Source organism: Puma concolor, chromosome C2 (genome assembly GCF_028749965.1).
Source record: "Puma concolor isolate L17-30 chromosome C2, mPumCon1.1.hap2, whole genome shotgun sequence".
Classification (NCBI taxonomy): Eukaryota; Metazoa; Chordata; class Mammalia; order Carnivora; family Felidae; genus Puma; species Puma concolor.
Genome location: NC_141675.1, coordinates 47,389,191 through 47,407,109, shown reverse-complemented (window position 1 = coordinate 47,407,109; position 17,919 = coordinate 47,389,191). Strand labels below are relative to the sequence as shown.

Sequence of the window (17,919 nt, the reverse complement as noted above, 5' to 3'; positions counted from 1 at the left end):
CATTAGACTCTGATTCTACCTAGATGAACAGTAGCTGAAAAAATTCTAATTAATTGAATTAATTAATTGAATGCTCTTCTTTAACTAGTGTTGTTGGAGAGTTACAATAAATTATGTAAATAACACCAAATTCCATTGGATCATAGTAGGTCTATTACTTTAAAAAAATTAAATCTTTATTTATGAATATTCACTTTGGTGAGACACTTGTGGCTTAAGGTGGGCTTCATAAAAAATAGATTCTGAGATGGATATTTGGGTGTCAGGTTTATTAGGGAATGCCCTCAGGAATACTGCTAGGAGTAATGTGATGCACGTGTGCAAATTTTCTCAGATTGAGGCAAAGGATCCAGGCCTTATTACCCTTCTTTCACTGACCAGCCCACCGGATGTGAGCTGCCCACAGGGGAGAGGATGTGCAAGGCAGCCTCCTTCAAAGGAAGAGCAGTTCCCCAAGTATGATGCAACTGTGAGCTCTAACCACCCAATGCTCCTAAGCAGTGCAGAAATGACTACCTCCCACCTGAAGGTGGTGGGTACACAACAGTAAGTGCTAGAAATTTCAAAAAAAAAAAAAAAAAAGTCTTCCAGTACACCATTGGCATTCTGACCATGATATCATTAATACTGAAATTGAAACCTGAAAAGAATATAGGTTATCATCAAGCACCAACCCTCTCGAAGCATTAAGGGGGAAACCACACAGATACACTCTACAAATCAAACAACTTTGAAAGACACTGGACTAATGCCATTCAGCTAAATTTCAACTCCTGTTTATCCATATTCTATATATTCCTCCTCAGGTTCCTCACTCGGATGCCTAAATGGCATATTAAAATAAAAATCAACCATTTGACTTTCCCTGCATAAGTGTTCTTCTCTCCCAAGACACCTCGCTTCAGCAAGCGGTACAGTCATTCTTCCAGGTGCTCAAATTAAAATCATCTGACTCAGTATACCTCACTCCCTGTTGTGAATCCAATGCGTTAGTACATCATGTAGGCTCTTCCTACAAACACAAGTAGAATCCGAGCACGAACACAGTCACTCCTTTAGCATAAGCCTCTATCTCTGCTTGACTATTGCAGCAGCTTCCTAAGTGGTCTCTCCACCTCTCCCTTGCCTTGTAATCTATTTTCCACATATCAGAGTGATTCTTTTACAACTGAGAAAGACCATGTCACTCCTTTGCGTAAAATATTCCAAACACTTCATAATTCCCACACAGCCCCACTTACTATCTATGTTAACCACCTGCCAAATTCCCCTCATTCCCTTTGCCCTGCCTACACTAGTCGTGCTATTCCTAGAACACACCCACCAAACTCATGTCTGACCCCAATGGCCTTTTTCACTTGGCTTGCTCTGCCTTGAACTCTGGGCAGAGAGTTAGATATCTGCATGGATGTTTCCCTCACTTCTGTGGTTCACTGGTGATCTTTTCACAGCTTTTGTGATCTTGAAATTCAACTTTGTTCTAATATGGCTGTTAGTATTGATGGTAGCTTACTTTGTTGAAATACCTAGCACATAAGCAACAAGCACAGTAGAAAAATAGAAAAGGTAAAGATGATGATGGAGAAAGTAATTTTGCAGTTTTGCTCCAAAAAAGAATTTTCTAACAACTACTGCCATATGGAGGGGACTGACACAAAGGTGGTCTCCAATGTCCAAAGGGGGTCCACAAGGTGCTAGAGAATCACCCGCTGGTGATTATATTCATGGGCTTGGATTACGGATTGGCCAAATGAATCTCAGGTTATCTTACACATCTGAGTTCAAATGATTTTATTAGAATTTTAAAGACCTTTTTTTTGTTTTTTTACTATTTTTTGAACCCCAAAATATTTTAATTCATGGTCAGATTTCACTAGACAATCTATCTCAACATGCTCATGGTTTGCCATTAAGATGACTCTTTTGTAAATAAGGTAAAAAGCAGCAGACTTTTTTGAATCGTTCATTATGCATATGAGTACTTGATTAGAAATATGGCAACGGGAAATAAATAATCTCTTGAAAGTTCATTACTGAATGATGCTATCATGTTCTAAATAAGCACAGTGTGAATTTCAGACTGGCTCATTAATCATTAGAAGACAACTCTAATCAGTGGAATGTGACTCTAACTTTACTTTGGGGCAATTGTACTTGATTGAAAATAGCAGCCAATTAAGAAAAAAAGTACAAATGATTGGCAAGAAGGAAAGAGAGAACTTTAAAATCTTAGACATAATGACTCCATTGATTGCTAAAAATTGAGTTGTTTAAAACTTTCAGTTTGTTGGGGCGCCTGGGTGGCGCAGTCGGTTAAGCGTCCGACTTCAGCCAGGTCACGATCTCGCGGTCCGGGAGTTCGAGCCCCGCGTCAGGCTCTGGGCTGATGGCTCAGAGCCTGGAGCCTGTTTCCGATTCTGTGTCTCCCTCTCTCTCTGCTCCTCCCCCGTTCATGCTCTGTCTCTCTCTGTCCCAAAAATAAAATAAAATAAAAAAACGTTGAAAAAAAAAAAATTAAAAAAAAAAAAAAAAAAAAACTTTCAGTTTGTTATAGTTGCCCTGAATTGATCCTGCACTATGGAGACTAAGAGAGTAATTTGTAAATATACTATACAGCATTCATTCTCTCCTTCCTTAGTTTAGAACCCCAATTATATCTGACACTACAATGCACACATGGAATGGGCCACATTTCTAGCGAGCTGCCTTTATGGTTAGGTGACAAAATTCTGGAGAATGGGTTGTAACTTAAAGTGATGGGGAACTTCTGAGGAGAAGGGGCTATATTTTCTGACTGTTTTTCAAGAGTTGACTCAGCAGAGAGATATGTTATTTTGCCTTCTCCCTTCCTCCTGCCTGAAGATAAAATTTGATGGATGATGCTACAGAAGTCATCTTAAATGTGATTCTAAAGAGGGTAGCCAGTTAATGGTGGAATGGCCCTGGACAACTACCTCTCTTATGTGAGAAGGAAATAAACTTCAATCTTGCCATTGTTTTGACTTTTCAGAAATAGCCAAACCGAAGAGGATAATGCTCTGATGCATGACATTATACTGAGTCCAGTGGACTTACTCTTTAGAGCACAGCAAAGAAAAAAATGCAGTGAGTACAGTAGTTACCGGTCATCTGTCATAATCTTTTGCCCAGCATTGCTTCCTCTGCTAAAACAGTATCTCAGCTTTTGTAGAGCCATCTCTCCATCATTGGAAATTATTCTGCTGAGACCGTAGAACAAGATATCCTCTCTGCTGAGCAGGAGGTAGATCCATTAGCCAACCTTGAATGATTGGATTCCATATGCGCTAATCTTGAACCTTGAGCGACATAGAAGATGGTCTTGGGAGCAGATTCTTCCACCATCATCCTAAAGGGGCAACTCTTGGTTTCTAGCCAACTAGACACTGAGAACTCCTAATCACTGTCCTTTATTAACTCTAGTTATATGTCTTTTTCTTCAATACAATAGTCCTCCCTTATCCAAGGAGGATATATTCTAAGACCTTCAGTTGATGCCTGAAATCATGGATAGTACCGAACCCTGCATAGTATGGTTTTTTTCTATGTATACCTATGATAAAGTTTAATTTATAAATTAGGCACAGTAAGAGATTAAAAATAACTAAGAAAATAATTATAATAATGTATTATCATTAAAGTTATGTGAATGTGGTCTCTCTCAAAATATCATATTGTACTGTACTCACCCTTCTTGTCATGATGTGAGATGATAAAGTGCCTATGTGATAAAATGGAGTGAGGCCAATGACACAGGCATTGTCATAGCAGCATTAGGCTACTATTAACATTCTGACAATACATCTGAGGGAGGATCATCCTCTTCTGGACCACCATTGACACAGGTAACTGAAACTGCACATAAAGCAGGGGGAGTACTGTACATTATGAGCTACTAATACCATTTCAACATTCTTATTTCATCTTTGCTTTCTTTAAGGGAAGGGGCTATATTTTCTTTTCTTTTTGCTTAGGTAAACAAAAATGGGTTTTTTTATTCCAAATTGTACCTAACATATGACTAAAGTTGGCCCAATAGTTGGTATTAATTAAACTCAGAGCTCATGCCCATTGAAGTTGTCATATTTTATACAATTTTTAGACAATACTGACATCAGCTAACTCCTAGGACTTCTGAGATTCAGCATTGGTTCTACACCTGAATGGGATCTTAGGTCACTACTACTTAATGCAACTGGTTACAGTAGAGTTTTAATAAGATCAGTATAATAAGGCCACTTACTTTTCTCTAGTTTATGACTCTGGAATGTACCCTTAGTCAAGCTAGCCATATTACAGATAATGCCACTGACCACCAGCAACATTTGGAGTGCATAAATTAATCTTCACTCCTGGAATAGCAAATCAAGGATAACATGTACGCTAACTTAGTAGAATTTGAACACATTTAGTACAATCCCAGTTGAGTGCCATAGAACATGATCAACGTATACCAGATATTACTGTAGCAGAGACTGGTCTAGAATACTAAGCAGACTGACTCTTGTTTCTATGCTCTTTCCCCATGCATAATTGTGAGGTACAAGCTTTAGCTCTGGATTCAGGCAACTGGATTAGCGTCTACATTTTCTAATTTGATCAGCATAATTTATATAAACTAAGACTCTGTTTTCTCACTTCTCATCTGTAAAATGAAAATGATTGAATTAATGAATACATTGAGCTTGGAACAATACCTTGTACTTGGAAATGATATAATACTATAAATGTTGGGTATAATTATTAAGATTAGCAATAATTATTTTAATAATACAAAAGAATTTTATATGTTATTCATTTTATTTTCCACTGATCAATGCAGGATTTAGCATCAAAATTTATAAAGGAAAATAAACGCAAAAACAAAACATAGTAGAAAGGTTTTGACTTACCTCCTTTAACTATGAAATATCAAGTGGATAAAAAAATTTGAATTTTTTTTCATCTCTCAAGTTCTTAGAATATCAAACTTTTTCTTAGAATATCAAACTTTTAATCAAATATTTTGTTGAGAAAAGGTCACTTATTACTATGGTATACTGTCTAAAGCTGCACTCAGAGGAAGTTTCATAGTTTTAAATACATACATAGGCCAAGATTAAAAAATAAAAATAAACTTGTAGAAATGCAAGAAACTGGAAAATTGCCAAATTCAATAAAATTAAAAAAATAAGAGAATTTAATAAAGACAGAAATTAATGAAGTAAGAAAATGAAAAAGGACTTGAAGTAATAACTAAGTTAAGTAGCTGTTTAATTGAAAAAGTTATAACTTTTACTTAATCCAAAGGAAAGAAGAAAAAGAAATGAGAAAATGAAAAATAAATATGGGGAAATAATCACAGATATTGGAAAAAATTAAAATCATCAAAATGTACCACTTGATCAAACTCCATGAAAACAAACATGGTAATTAATTTCCTAGAAAGATATGTATTACTCGAAGTGACCTCTACAGTGGGAAGTTGTTTTTAATTGAATAACCATGGAAGTAATTTGTCAAAGAGCTATTTCCTTAAAATAATTTAGTAAGCAGAGTGGGTTTGTGTAAGTAAAACCATTCTGTTACATGGACCCTCCAGGAGAGGAAATGCTGACCAGTCACATTAGGCAACACAGCGTGGGGGTGGGGTCCAGCAGACTGACTTGCTGTGTCATTCTTCTTCCTGACTCAGTCCTGGCCAAATGACACAGCGACACCTGCTGGGAGTTGAGCTTTCCTCTGAGACTTTCCTCAATTTCTTTACCGTGGGTCTTCAGTTTTTCACAGGGATAAAGCTCACTCTGGACCTCAGGGTTTCATTGTCCAGTTAGCTTCTGCTCTCTGTGATTTCCCATTGTCTTTCTGATGTGCAGAAACAAAGTGAAATTTCTCATAAATGATGACTTCTCCAGACCCTAACCTCCACAATTCTTTTTTTTCTCTCTTTCTCTTTTAGGGAGAGAGAGTGAGCGCACAAGTGGGGGAGGGGAAGAGAGAGAGAGAATCCCAAGCACGCTCCAGGCTCAGGCTGGAGCCCCAGGTAGGGCTAAATCCTGAGACGCTGGGATCATGATCTGAGCTGAAATGCAGAGTCGGACGTTCAACTGACTGACCTACCCAGGCACCCTCACAATTCTTTTTTCTATTATGAGTTTATGTTTATTCACACATCTTTCTTCCTTTCTTCCTTTCTTTCAGCAAAATCTTAAGGGGCAGAGAGGGCAAATGCACACACCTGTTCTGTTGCCTTTAACAGAAAGAATTTGTATCATTGTTCAGAAGAGGTCAGAATGTAAGTATTGAAAGTACAGCATATATTTTTGAAATAAACAATTCCACGAAAGCATTTTACTGAGATATTTATACTTACAGAGGCAGTGAAATAGCCTCAAGCTGTAACAATATAGTCATCAGATCTATTTAATGTCAATATAGTGGGTATCAATATACTTTAGCACACTACTTGTTATTGGTAAGAGTAAAGATCAAAAATATAAAAGGTGACTTGGCTGAAATATATACACTATGTAAGTGTAGACTACATACCAGTTATATGTTTTAAAAGAACAGCTACACTTTCTCACTAAAAAATACATCTCTTTTCCTTATTTCCCACTTTACTCTGCTGTATTGAAATTCTTATCTCTTCTTTTTATCCCCACCATTAGAAAAAAAAAAAAAAGGATTGGATGATAGGAACTTTGAAAGGCAGTCTTGGATTCTGCTTAGCTTTCAGCCTGATACTCATAACTATCAAATAGAAAAGCCATCCTTTAACAAAATTCTAACATTCTTGGGGTAACTTGATGGCTGTCAGTTAAGTGTCTGACTTTGGCTCAGGGAATGGTCTCACAGTTAGTGAGTTCAAGCCCACATCGGGCTCTCTGCTGTCAACACAGAGCCTGCTTCAGACCCTCTGTCTGCCCCTCTCTCTGCCCCTCCCCAGATCACTCTCTCTCTCTCTGTTTCAAAATAAACAAATAAACATAAATAAATAAACTCCAACATTCTCATATTTCGTATTAAATCGAACTACAATACCTGCTTATAATATCTGAGGATTTAAGTAATTTCTATAAAATTTTGTATGTGAGACGTAGCATTTATTTTGTTTTTAAATCTAGCTTCAGAAATAGGTCATCTCCAAAAATCAAAGTGTTCTAGAACAAGTGCTAACAGGAAACCAACTTGTAAGATTTTTTCCAACAAGCTAATTTGAAAGACATCATTTACTTTATGAGACAGAGTAATCTGTCTAAATAAATGTTCTCAATTCTTTAATGAGTTGATCACAGATTCACACACAATGTAACTGTATATGTGAAAACTTCATGTGTATTAATTTCAATGTCTATAACAAATAAACTCAGGTGAGCAAGTTTTAAGAGACTCGGTATATCAATTTTATATTAATTGGATTAATATATTCTGGTTGTGTACTTCATAAATGACAAGAAAATGCATTATGGTGTTGACTTCCTGAATAAGGGTGAAAGGTGACCTCAGACTTAACTCTTGTTTGAACCGTCACACTGAGAAGTATTTCTTTCATAATGTAATAGGCTTATAACAATTTCACTAGAAATAATTTGGTTAATTCAGTGGGAAAAATAGAAAAACAAATTATTTGACATTCTCTGATCTTTCCTTTCCTGCTTCATCTCCCATACTGTCACCTTTAAAAGATGCTGACACTTGGGGGCGCCTAGGTGGCGCAGTCGGTTAAGTGTCCGACTTCAGCCAGGTCACGATCTCGCGGTCTGGGAGTTCGAGCCCCGCGTCAGGCTCTGGGCTGATGGCTCGGAGCCTGGAGCCTGTTTCCGATTCTGTGTCTCCCTCTCTCTCTGCCCCTCGCCCGTTCATGCTCTGTCTCTCTCTGTCCCAGAAATAAATAAAAACGTTGAAAGAAAAAAAAATTTTAAAAGATGCTGACACTTGAATTACCTAGTTCTGCTCTCTGTGCGGTAGCTTACCGAGACTCTGAATGTGATGGCCACTGTCAACTCCTGGTACAACTTTTCATCATGCTATGGCTCTGGGTGGCAACAATGAACAGGGGAGACTGTTTTGTTCCCTGCTCAATGGCATATGGTAGTAATTTTAAAAATATTTGATAAATAAGTAACTGAATGAAAATATAATGAATGCAGTAAGCATAGCAGACTTAACAAGATAAACAAAAATAAAAGATACATAAAGGTAACTAAAACTACTATTTGTAGGAGACTTTGGGGGAAGAACTCTTCCTATCCTTTGTTCACCTTGTAATTTGCAATCTCTTGCTAACATCTGACATCTTATTGACATGTTTCTTATTTTGTTGACTTTGTCATTCAGAAGAGAAAATACAGCTCAGCATCCCTCTTTTGAATTGCAGAGAGTGAAAACACTCTGGGCCAAGACAACCAGGCAACTGGATATAAAAATCCTGAAAAGGAATTGGAAGTTAGACTTGAGTGACAGCAGATATACTAAGAAAGGGAGAAAAGTGACAGCAAATAGGAAGAAAAAGAAAGACCACTCTGGTAGGGAAATTAGAAAATGTTGCAAAATTCACCTTGAGAGTAATGCCTATGGACTATTTTGGTATTGAAATTGAAACAGGATTTAGAAAGCCACTATAGATACAATAGATAGAGACAATAGATAAAATGTTTCATTTAACCATCAAGAACATTCCATTTGACCAGTGGCTTATTTTCTGGGAAAATGTAAACAGAAGGAAAATAGTTTACACAATCACTATGCCTATAAATTAGTAGAGGTCTTATTTACTTTTTGACCATAGAGGGGAAACAGAACTTTACTGGCAGAAGTACTGTGCATCTCATTCAATTCCTTAAGTGTCCAAGGAAAAAGTGACAGTGCACAGCAGAGTCAAGCCACCTGCCCAAGTTAAGTGAAACCAGAACCTGTACCTACTGACTTCTAGAGAGATGGTCTTTTCAAGATTTATTTGATGGTAGTTTTTTTTTTTTTTTAAATGATTGGACTTCCAGCTTCAATACCATTATGGTAGAGAAAGGCAAGGGCAGCCAGGGAAACCTGCCCACAAAGGAAGTGCAGATCAATGGACTGGGATGGGCATGGACAGATTTCTGAAACGGTGGCAAATGATGTCATATGAATCTTCCCAAAGATTCATTAAACAAACAAACAAACAAACAAACAAACATTTGGGGCACCTGAGTGACTCAGTGAGTTAAGTGTCCGGCTTCAGCTCCGGTCATGATCTCACAGTTCACGAGTTTGAGCCCCGTGTCAGGCTCTGTGCTGACAGCTCAGAGCCTGGAGCCTGCTTTGGATTCTCTGTCTCCCTCTCTCTCTCTGCCCCTCCCCACTAGTGTGCATTTGCTCTCCCTTTCTGAAAATTAAATTAACATTAAAATAAAACCACAACTCTTTCTTTTAATGTTTATCTATTTTTGAGAGAGAGAGAGAGAGAGCGCGCAACAGGGGTTGGGGCAGACAGAAAGTGAGACACAGAAACTGAAGCAGGCTCCAGGCTCTGAGCTGTCAGCAAAGAACCTGATGAGGGGCTCGAACCCAAGACCAAGAGATCATGACCTGAGCTGAAGTCAGATGCTTAACTGACTGAGCCACCAGGTGCCCCCCAAACCACAATTATTTAAAGGTACTAAGGAACTATGTAAGTGCAAACAAAAGACAAGGGAAATTGTCATCTCAAAAACTTGTCATTCAGGCTAAGAAATGCCTGAATATGCTCCAAAGAGCATCTATAGAGAAAACATTCAGCCTATCCAGCTCAGGAATGCAGAGAAAAGTGCTCAGCATTAGAGTCACAGCTAAGAATGTAAAAGGCAAATCTGTGAGAGAAATGCAGAAGTGCGAAGACCCAATATTTGCACATTAAATTCTGCAGAGGTCCCTCACCGCCCACTAAACTATAAATGTGCAAAGCAGAGCCCTGGGTATCTGGCAAAGAAAGCAGGGAGAGGCCAAATAGAAATAAAGTGCGAAAGACAGATTTATCAGGTGAGATCTGTGAGTTTGCTGCTTTCTTAACCAACTGCATTCCCCGACTCACCTGCCAATCAGGCTTACTGATTTGAAACATCAAAGAAAAGAGTCTGATGCTGGCAAAATATCGGAGTCTTCAGAAGCAGAGTAGCCATGATAGGTGAGTCTAAAAATGTGAACTATGTTTTGCCTGAGTCGGCAGCTTATCACTATGCCATCCCAGTGAAAACCTTCAGGGAATTAGGCTTAAAAAAAAAAAAAAGAAAAAAGCAGCAGCTGTTTGCTGTGAGGAATAAGAAGGATTATCAGCTGCTTCATTTCCAATGGAAAGAACGAAGTAACAGTTTGAATCCAAGAAAATTAACCGACTGCTGTGACAACAAATTCCCAGAAGAAGACAACAGAGTCCAGAGTTGCTACAACTTATTATCTACAATGTCCACTTTTCACCAAACATTATTAAATACACAAAGAAAGAGGAAAGTGTCATCGATAATCTGAAAAAAATACATAACACAAAAGGCAAGTGGGACCTTACTTTCAGTTGGCCAGATGATGGCTCTGTTAGACAGCTACTTCAGAGCAGCTATTATGTGTTCAAAAATTAAGAAAAAATATTTTAAAAGAATTAAAGGGAAAGAAAAGGTCTAAAAGAGTGAAGAAAAGATATCTCAACAGAGAAGTGGAAAATATATAAAAATAGAAATTCTAGACTATAAACATTGAAACGAAAAATTCTAGATGGGACTGGGGAGCCTGAGTGAGTCAGTCAGTTGACTCCTGATTTTGGATCAGGTCATGATCTCAGTTTGTAGGTTCGAGCTCCACATTGGGCTCTGCGCTGACAACAGAGCCTGTTTTGGATTCTCTCTCTCTCTCTCTCTCTCTCTCTCTCCCTCTCCCCTTTCCCCCTCTCTCTCTTTCTCAAAATAAATAAATAAACATTAAAAAAATTCACTAGATGGGAGGGATCAACATCAGATTGAAAGTGGCAGAAGAAATAACTGGTGAGATGTATAAGAAGATGAAAAGAAATTGCTCAGTCCCAAGAACAGAGAGAGAGAGAGAGAGAGAGAGAGAGAGAAAGTACTAAAAAAATAAATAGAAAAGTAAAATAGAAAAATAATAGTAAAATAACCCCTGGAATAATACCAAGCAGCCTAACACACAAGTAAGTAAAGTTCCAGAAGGAGAGGGGAGAGAGAGACAGGTATAGAAAAATATTTTAAGAAATTATGCCTAAGCCCTTCACAGACTGGTAGACAATCTTAACTTTCAGATCAACAAATCAAAACAAATACTACACATATACATAAAGGATAAATATAAAGAAAACCACACTGAGTCAAACTGCTGAAAAAATAAAGAAAAAAAAAATCTTGAAAGCACCTGGAGAGAAAGAACACAAAACATATACAAGAAAAATGATACAATTAGTAGCTGGCTTTTTACCATAGTAAAATGAGTCCAGAAACATATTCAAAGTGCTGAAGAATGTTTTTTCCAGAAAAATTTCCTTAAAAAATAAAGGGTGGATATTTTCAGATAAACTCACCATGAGGAAATTCATCTCCAGCTGATCTCCTCTATAAAAGAAAAAAAAAAGTGTTAAAGGAAGTTCTATAGGCTAAAGGAATTGTTCTCCGACTGCAAGATAATGAAATTACAAATGAATACAATACATCTAGAAAAGCCCCAAAGATACATAAATTAAACAAGTCAGCTCTACACAAGCTAGGGGTCAAAGAAGAAATCACAAAAGAAGTTAGAAATTCATTTGAACCAAATGATACCGAAAACTTTACAGGAGAGTGGGGTTCTTGGGCCCACACCATGAAAGGAGTGCCAAAGGTCAAAGGCACAGGCAAAGTGTTAGATCTAGACTACAGGTCTAGCTGAAGGCAGACACAGTGCTAACAGAGTAGTTACTCAAACCCTCAAAAGAGAGCGCTGCTTATGTGGAGAAAGCTCCAGCCCAGGTTCCCACTCTGGTCTAATATGTTAATGAGGGAAAGGGAGGGAAAAAAAATATTCCATCCTGATTGGTTGGAAGGGCCTCATGCTGACTGACCAATATTGGCAGGTAATCAGGCAGCTCTTTGACACTTTTTGGAGCATGAGTCCTCTGTTTTAAGTCCTGTTTGTCTATGGGGCCACATTCTGGTTCCGCTTTGTAAGAGAAATCAGTTTAGGGGCGCCTTGGTGTCTCAGTCAGTTAAGCGTCCCACTTCGGCTCAGGTCATGATCTCACGGTTTATGAGTTCGAGCCCCGCGGGGGGCTCTGTGCTGACAGCTCAGAACCTGGAGCCTGCTTCAGATTCTGTTGTCTCCTTTTCTCTCTCTGCCCCTCCCCCACTTGTGCTCCGTCTCTCTCTCTCTCTCTCTCTCTTAAAAAAAAATAATAATAAATGTAAAAAAAGGGGGAAAAAAGCAGTGTAATGATAACATCCAACAGAAAGTGCCCCCTTGCAGAATGTTTACTTTGGGCTTGTTCCCTGTCTCAAAAACAGCCAATCAACTATGTGGAATTCAACGGAAATAGGGAAAACAATATATGTTTCTATTACAAAAGAAAAAGGTCTAAAACCAAAAATCTAAGTGTCCACCTTAGGAAGATAAGAAATGTAGAACAAAATTAACCAGAGGAAAGGAAAGAAGGAAGAAAGGGTGGAGGGGAAGAAGAAAGGAAGGAAGGTTGGTTATAATCGCTTTCAAGTCCAACCTCTGGTTCATCTCAGAGTTTCCCTCTGTTGATCTTTTGATTATTTTCCCTTGAGGATTTCTCATGGTGTCCTGTCTCTTTGCACAGTGAATATTCGGGGATTGTATCATGGATATTTTGAATATTACATTGTGAGCCATGAGGCATGGAGTCCTGTAACAATCCACTAGAGAATATTGATCGGTGGTGGTGGTGGTTTCAGAAGGCCGTTTACCTAGTTGAGTTCAAACCTGAAATTCTAGCTTCTCTTCCATGGATAGAGTTCCAATGTCAGCTGAACTTTCAAAGCCTTTGCCATGTTGCTTTTAGTGTTTCCTACAGATGCACAGCTCCAGCGAAGCCAGGACTGTGTCAATTCATAGGCACACTTGGAGCCTCCCCCACCTTCCCTTCTCTCCTCTCTGCAACTTGCCACATACTCTCCGACTCCCAGGCTTCCCTTTTCCTATTCCTCTGGCTTGAATGTTGTCTTGTTTGGTTTTATGTTTTGGTTTTGGTTTTGTTTTGCTTTGCTTTTGGAGTTTTAGCTACTTGCACTGGGCAGTTGTGCACAATTGGAGCTGCTCTTGGAGCAAACAAGGGCTCCTTTTCCTGTTCTTCCGACTAGGGTTTCTCTCTGAAATTTTCTCCCTGCACCAACTGCACAGTTTCATAGTGAAGCTGCCTTTGATCAGGGCACAAAGGTAAAAGAGGGGGAAATAATCAGGAAACTCAACGTTGTAAGGGTCATTTCTCCAGTTTGGTCTTTCTCCCCCGATTTATTTGCCGTTGTTAATTTTCCGAGTTCTCAGGTAGTTGTTTGGTTTTGGCATTTTGTCCAAAGTGTTTGGCTGTAATCGCTGAGAAAGATAAAGTATAGTGGGCTAACTTCATGCTGATTAGCCCTAGAAATCTAGGGGTGATCTTGTTCATCTGCCCCTTTTTCCAAATTTTCTGTGATAAGCACAAGCATTACTTATATATTTAGGAACAAACATAAAACAATACAAAAACTCTATGCATTAAGTTTTCTAAAGCTGCTTATAATAGGAGTTGTTTTACAGAATTTCAGCCCAGCATAATTGAAAGAAATGGAATACTGTCACTTCTGTAGGATTCTGTTGTTTATATGTATTTGCCTTCTTACTAGAACATATGCCTGTTGTTAGAAACTGTCTCTAACCCATCTTTGTTTCTGTCTACCGTGCTCAGCACTGCATATAACCCACAGTAGATGTTAAATTGCTCTGGATTAGATTATCTGTTATCATAGGCTCAGAACTTCCTCTGTTTATGTGACGTGAAGTCCTCTCTGGCTCTCTGCTGTAAATAGCTGACTATGTGCTTTGTTTCTCCCTTCTTCCACCCCCACCCTTCACTATTTAATTCAAAATCCTGTAGTGACTTACAGAGGAGCTGAGTTGAAAACAAAAGACTCTAAATATTTAATAATAACAGCTTTAAGAAGAAAAATTACTTCTGTCAATGGTATGTCAAATGGACTTAAAAATTATTTTTGCAAGAAAATAGCAAGATTCCTATTGTTACTGACCCTTCTAAAGGACCTTTCCAAAAGCAAGAGATTATGTCTAGACCTTGAGAAAACAAATGACCAATGTCCATAGACATATGAAATTAAAGATATTGACCATTTGGGATAAATTTTAACATATCAAACGACTGATACAATGATACCTTGCATATAATTAGTCCTAGATCACATATCTGACTCATTTTGAGAAAGTACTTATTTGATCAAAAATAATTCTAAAAATAATGAGCAAAAATCAATGAAGAGATGAATTTTATTATTTGTGTTTTTTGTTTGTTTTATTAGTATGAAAAACAGTAATAAATCAGGTTCTGAACTCAGATAATTGAATTAGTTGTAAGAGTTGCTAATATTATGTAATAATGAGAACAGTCACCATTCTACTGCATCACTCACACTGGTTTAATAAAATTATTTTTTCTAATATGCAATTAATATTGAAATTATAATTTTAATTTTTTTAAATGTTTATTTTTGACAGAGAGAGAGAGAGAGAGAGAGAGACAGAGTGCAAGCCAGGGAGGGGCAGAGAGAGAGGAAGACACAGAAACTGAAGCAGGCTCCAAGCTCTGAGTGATCAGGACAGAGCCGGACATGGGGTTCGAACCCACGAGCCGTGAGATCATGACCTGAGCCAAAGTTGGCTGCTTAACCAACTGAGCCACCCCAGGTCCCCTGAAATTATAATTCTTAAAAAGAGTATAATGATCTCAAATTCTGCCATCTTAACACAACTATGAACATTTTCAATTTTCTTGAAATCATTTTTTTTCTGGGCATCTGTTTCTCATTTAGCTTTAACGAGTCTACACAATTTATACCACACTTTCCCTTTTTCTAAGCCTTACTACAATGCCATATTGTCTTCATCACCTTAATTTTCACTGGTACTTAATATGCTAAGAAGAGATGGCACCATGGCTGTTGCAAACAGTGTTTTGGAAGGTAATTAAGCCCATCCCACTTTTTACTTAATTAAATAATACTGTTAGAGGGGCACCTGGGTGGCTCAGTCGGGTAAGCGTCCAACTCTTGATTTTGCCTCAGGTCGTGATCTCTAAGTTTGTGAGCTCCAGCCCAGGGTTGGGCTCTGTTAGCATGGAGCCCAACAGAGCCTGCTGGGATTCCCTCCCTCCCTCTGTCTCCGCCCCTTCCCCACATGTGCACGTGCGCATGCTCTCCCTCTCTCTCAAAATAAATAAACTTTAAAAAATAATACTGTTTTAAAATTGTATCCAATGTGATTTTCTATTTTTTGATATTTTTCTTAGTGGGAATTCTCAGAAGTAGAATTGATGTTTTAAAATTAAAATTTTTTTTTATATTTCTGAAAATTGTTATTTAATTGCTGTTCCAAAATGTTTTCTTTTATCAGCAATATATAAATTTACTTTCTTTTTACTTTAATTTTTTTAATGTTTATTTATTTTTGAGAGAGAGAGAGAGACAGAGTGCAAGTGGGGAAGGGGCAGAGAGAGGGAGACACAAAATCTGAAGCAGGCTCCAGGCTCTGAGCTGTCAGCACAGAGCCCAACGTAGGGCTCAAACTCACGAACTATGAAATCATGACCTGAGCTGAAATTGGACGCTTAATGGACTGAGCCACCCAGGTGTCCCTAAAATTACTCCCTTTACTGTACTTTTTAAATCATTTAGTGGTTTCTTTCCTTTTATTTCTTTTTAAGTTTATTCATTTTGAGAGAGAGAGAGAGAGAGGGAGCATGAGCAGGGGAAGGACAGAGAGAGGGAGAGAGAGAGAATCTCAAGCAGATTCTGCTGTCAGCCTACAGCTCAATGCAGGGCTGAAACTCACAAACCGTGAGATCAGGACCTGAGTGGAAACCAAGAGTCAGACACTTAACTGACTGAGCCACCCAGGCTCCCCAAGTGGTATCTTTTTGAGGGTGATTGACTCAACAAATAATGGCATGCTGGTGTTATTGTGCACTTCTTTGATTACTAATTAGGCTTAAATGTTTTCATGTTTTTATTGTATTATCTTTTGAAGATTGTTTTTATGCCCTTTGTTTTTAGGAATGAGCTTCTTATAGATCTCTCTGATGCTAAGCAACAAGGAAATGTTTGTAATCATTTTTTAATAATCAAGGGAACAATGTTTTAAAGCCTTTGTAATCTCATTTTCACCAATGCTACTTTTGGCTCATGGAAACCAGTTTTTTTTTTTAATTTTTTTTAATGTTTATTTATTATTGAGAGACAGAGAGCATGAGCAGGGGAGGGGTAGAGAGAGGGGGAAACACAGAATCTGAAGTAGGCTCCAGGCTCTGAGCTGTCAGCACAGAGCCCGACGCGGGGCTCGAACTCACAAACTGCGAGATCATGAGCTGAGCTGAAGTTGGTCACTTAACCAACTGAGCCACCCAGGCGCCCCTGGAAACCAGTTTTTAATACGTCTAGTTGCTGAACATGAACTGAGCATATAATAGAGACTAGACTCTTTACACTTACTATCTCATTTAAATATTTTTAATATTTAAATATTAAATATTTACCCTCTGTCCAGTGAGGTGGGTACTATTATTTACTGTCAGTTTAGAAGTGACTGGAGAGATTTTTAGAGAGGGTAAATTACCAACTATCACACAGCTGGCTACTGCTGAAGTCAAAACTAGACCCATACCCCACATACTTTAACCACCACAAGCCACCAAATAGAGGATGTGTTTTTGACACATCCTGTCACACAGACGCTGTCAGAGAATGCTCTGATGCATACTGTGGCATTTCTGAACTCTCGCCTTAGCCTTGTAACCAGAAAATATGCAAGTAATGGTATATAGTTTACCCCTCAGCATGACCAAAGAGCTGGAATTGTAGAGATAGTTTCATCATTATCTGTGTGAGTTGAGCGGACCACGATGGAATAAAACCTTGGCCTTCCACTAATCCTCAGTCTTCCATTAGCCCATTGAGTGACCCCAGGATGTTATTTAAGTTCTCCAGTCACAATGGTCTTATCTTTAAAAACATCATTCACAAAGATTTCCTTGGATTAAATGAGATTATATATGTAATGGACCTGACGGGATGCTTGGTACATGATAGGTGCTCAGTAGACAGGTTTTTGTTTTTGTTTTTGTTTTTGTTTTTTTTTTTTGTGTGTGTGCTTAGTTTGCAAGACTTGATTTGGGTGTGCAGTGTGTCAAATGACTCCAAATGATTTTCTCAGACTCTATCTTTCCTCAGAGTTACTAAACTACTTAATTCTTGCCAAGACTTTAATCGGAAGAAACTGATCCATTTTAGAACTTCTAACAAGTACTCACACATTGGAAACTTTCCAGCGTAGACTAACTTAGCGCATTGCTGCACAATTTCATGTCCTCCAGAATCTCTGTACCTTGACTATTCATCATGTAAATTCCTGAAATAGGTTTAAATAATTGATTGAGGGAAAGAATAAAGAACCTCATACCGTTAACAAGATTTAATTCTGAATCCCACAAGCCTAATTACCTCCCTGAAAAGTACTCTTCGGTACTCTGGCTCCTGTCTCTTAAAAACAATTAGCCATGGTCTTGATTTTTGTTTCTGCTCATTACCTATAGTCTTTATCTTCAAAGTAGGTGTGGATAGTGGATCACTACTTTTTTTTTTTTTTAATATTTATTTATTTCGAGACAGAAAGAGAGAGCATGAGCAGGGGAGGGGCAGAGGGAGAGGG

The 17,919-nt window shown here is 38.2% G+C and overlaps 1 pseudogene; it reads left to right on the top strand.

Annotated features, from left to right (window-relative positions):
* The first annotated feature begins 247 nt into the window (after window positions 1-247).
* The window catches only part of LOC112849986 (peptidyl-prolyl cis-trans isomerase FKBP8 pseudogene), a 32,883-nt pseudogene continuing 15,211 nt past the window's right edge, over window positions 248-17,919 (top strand).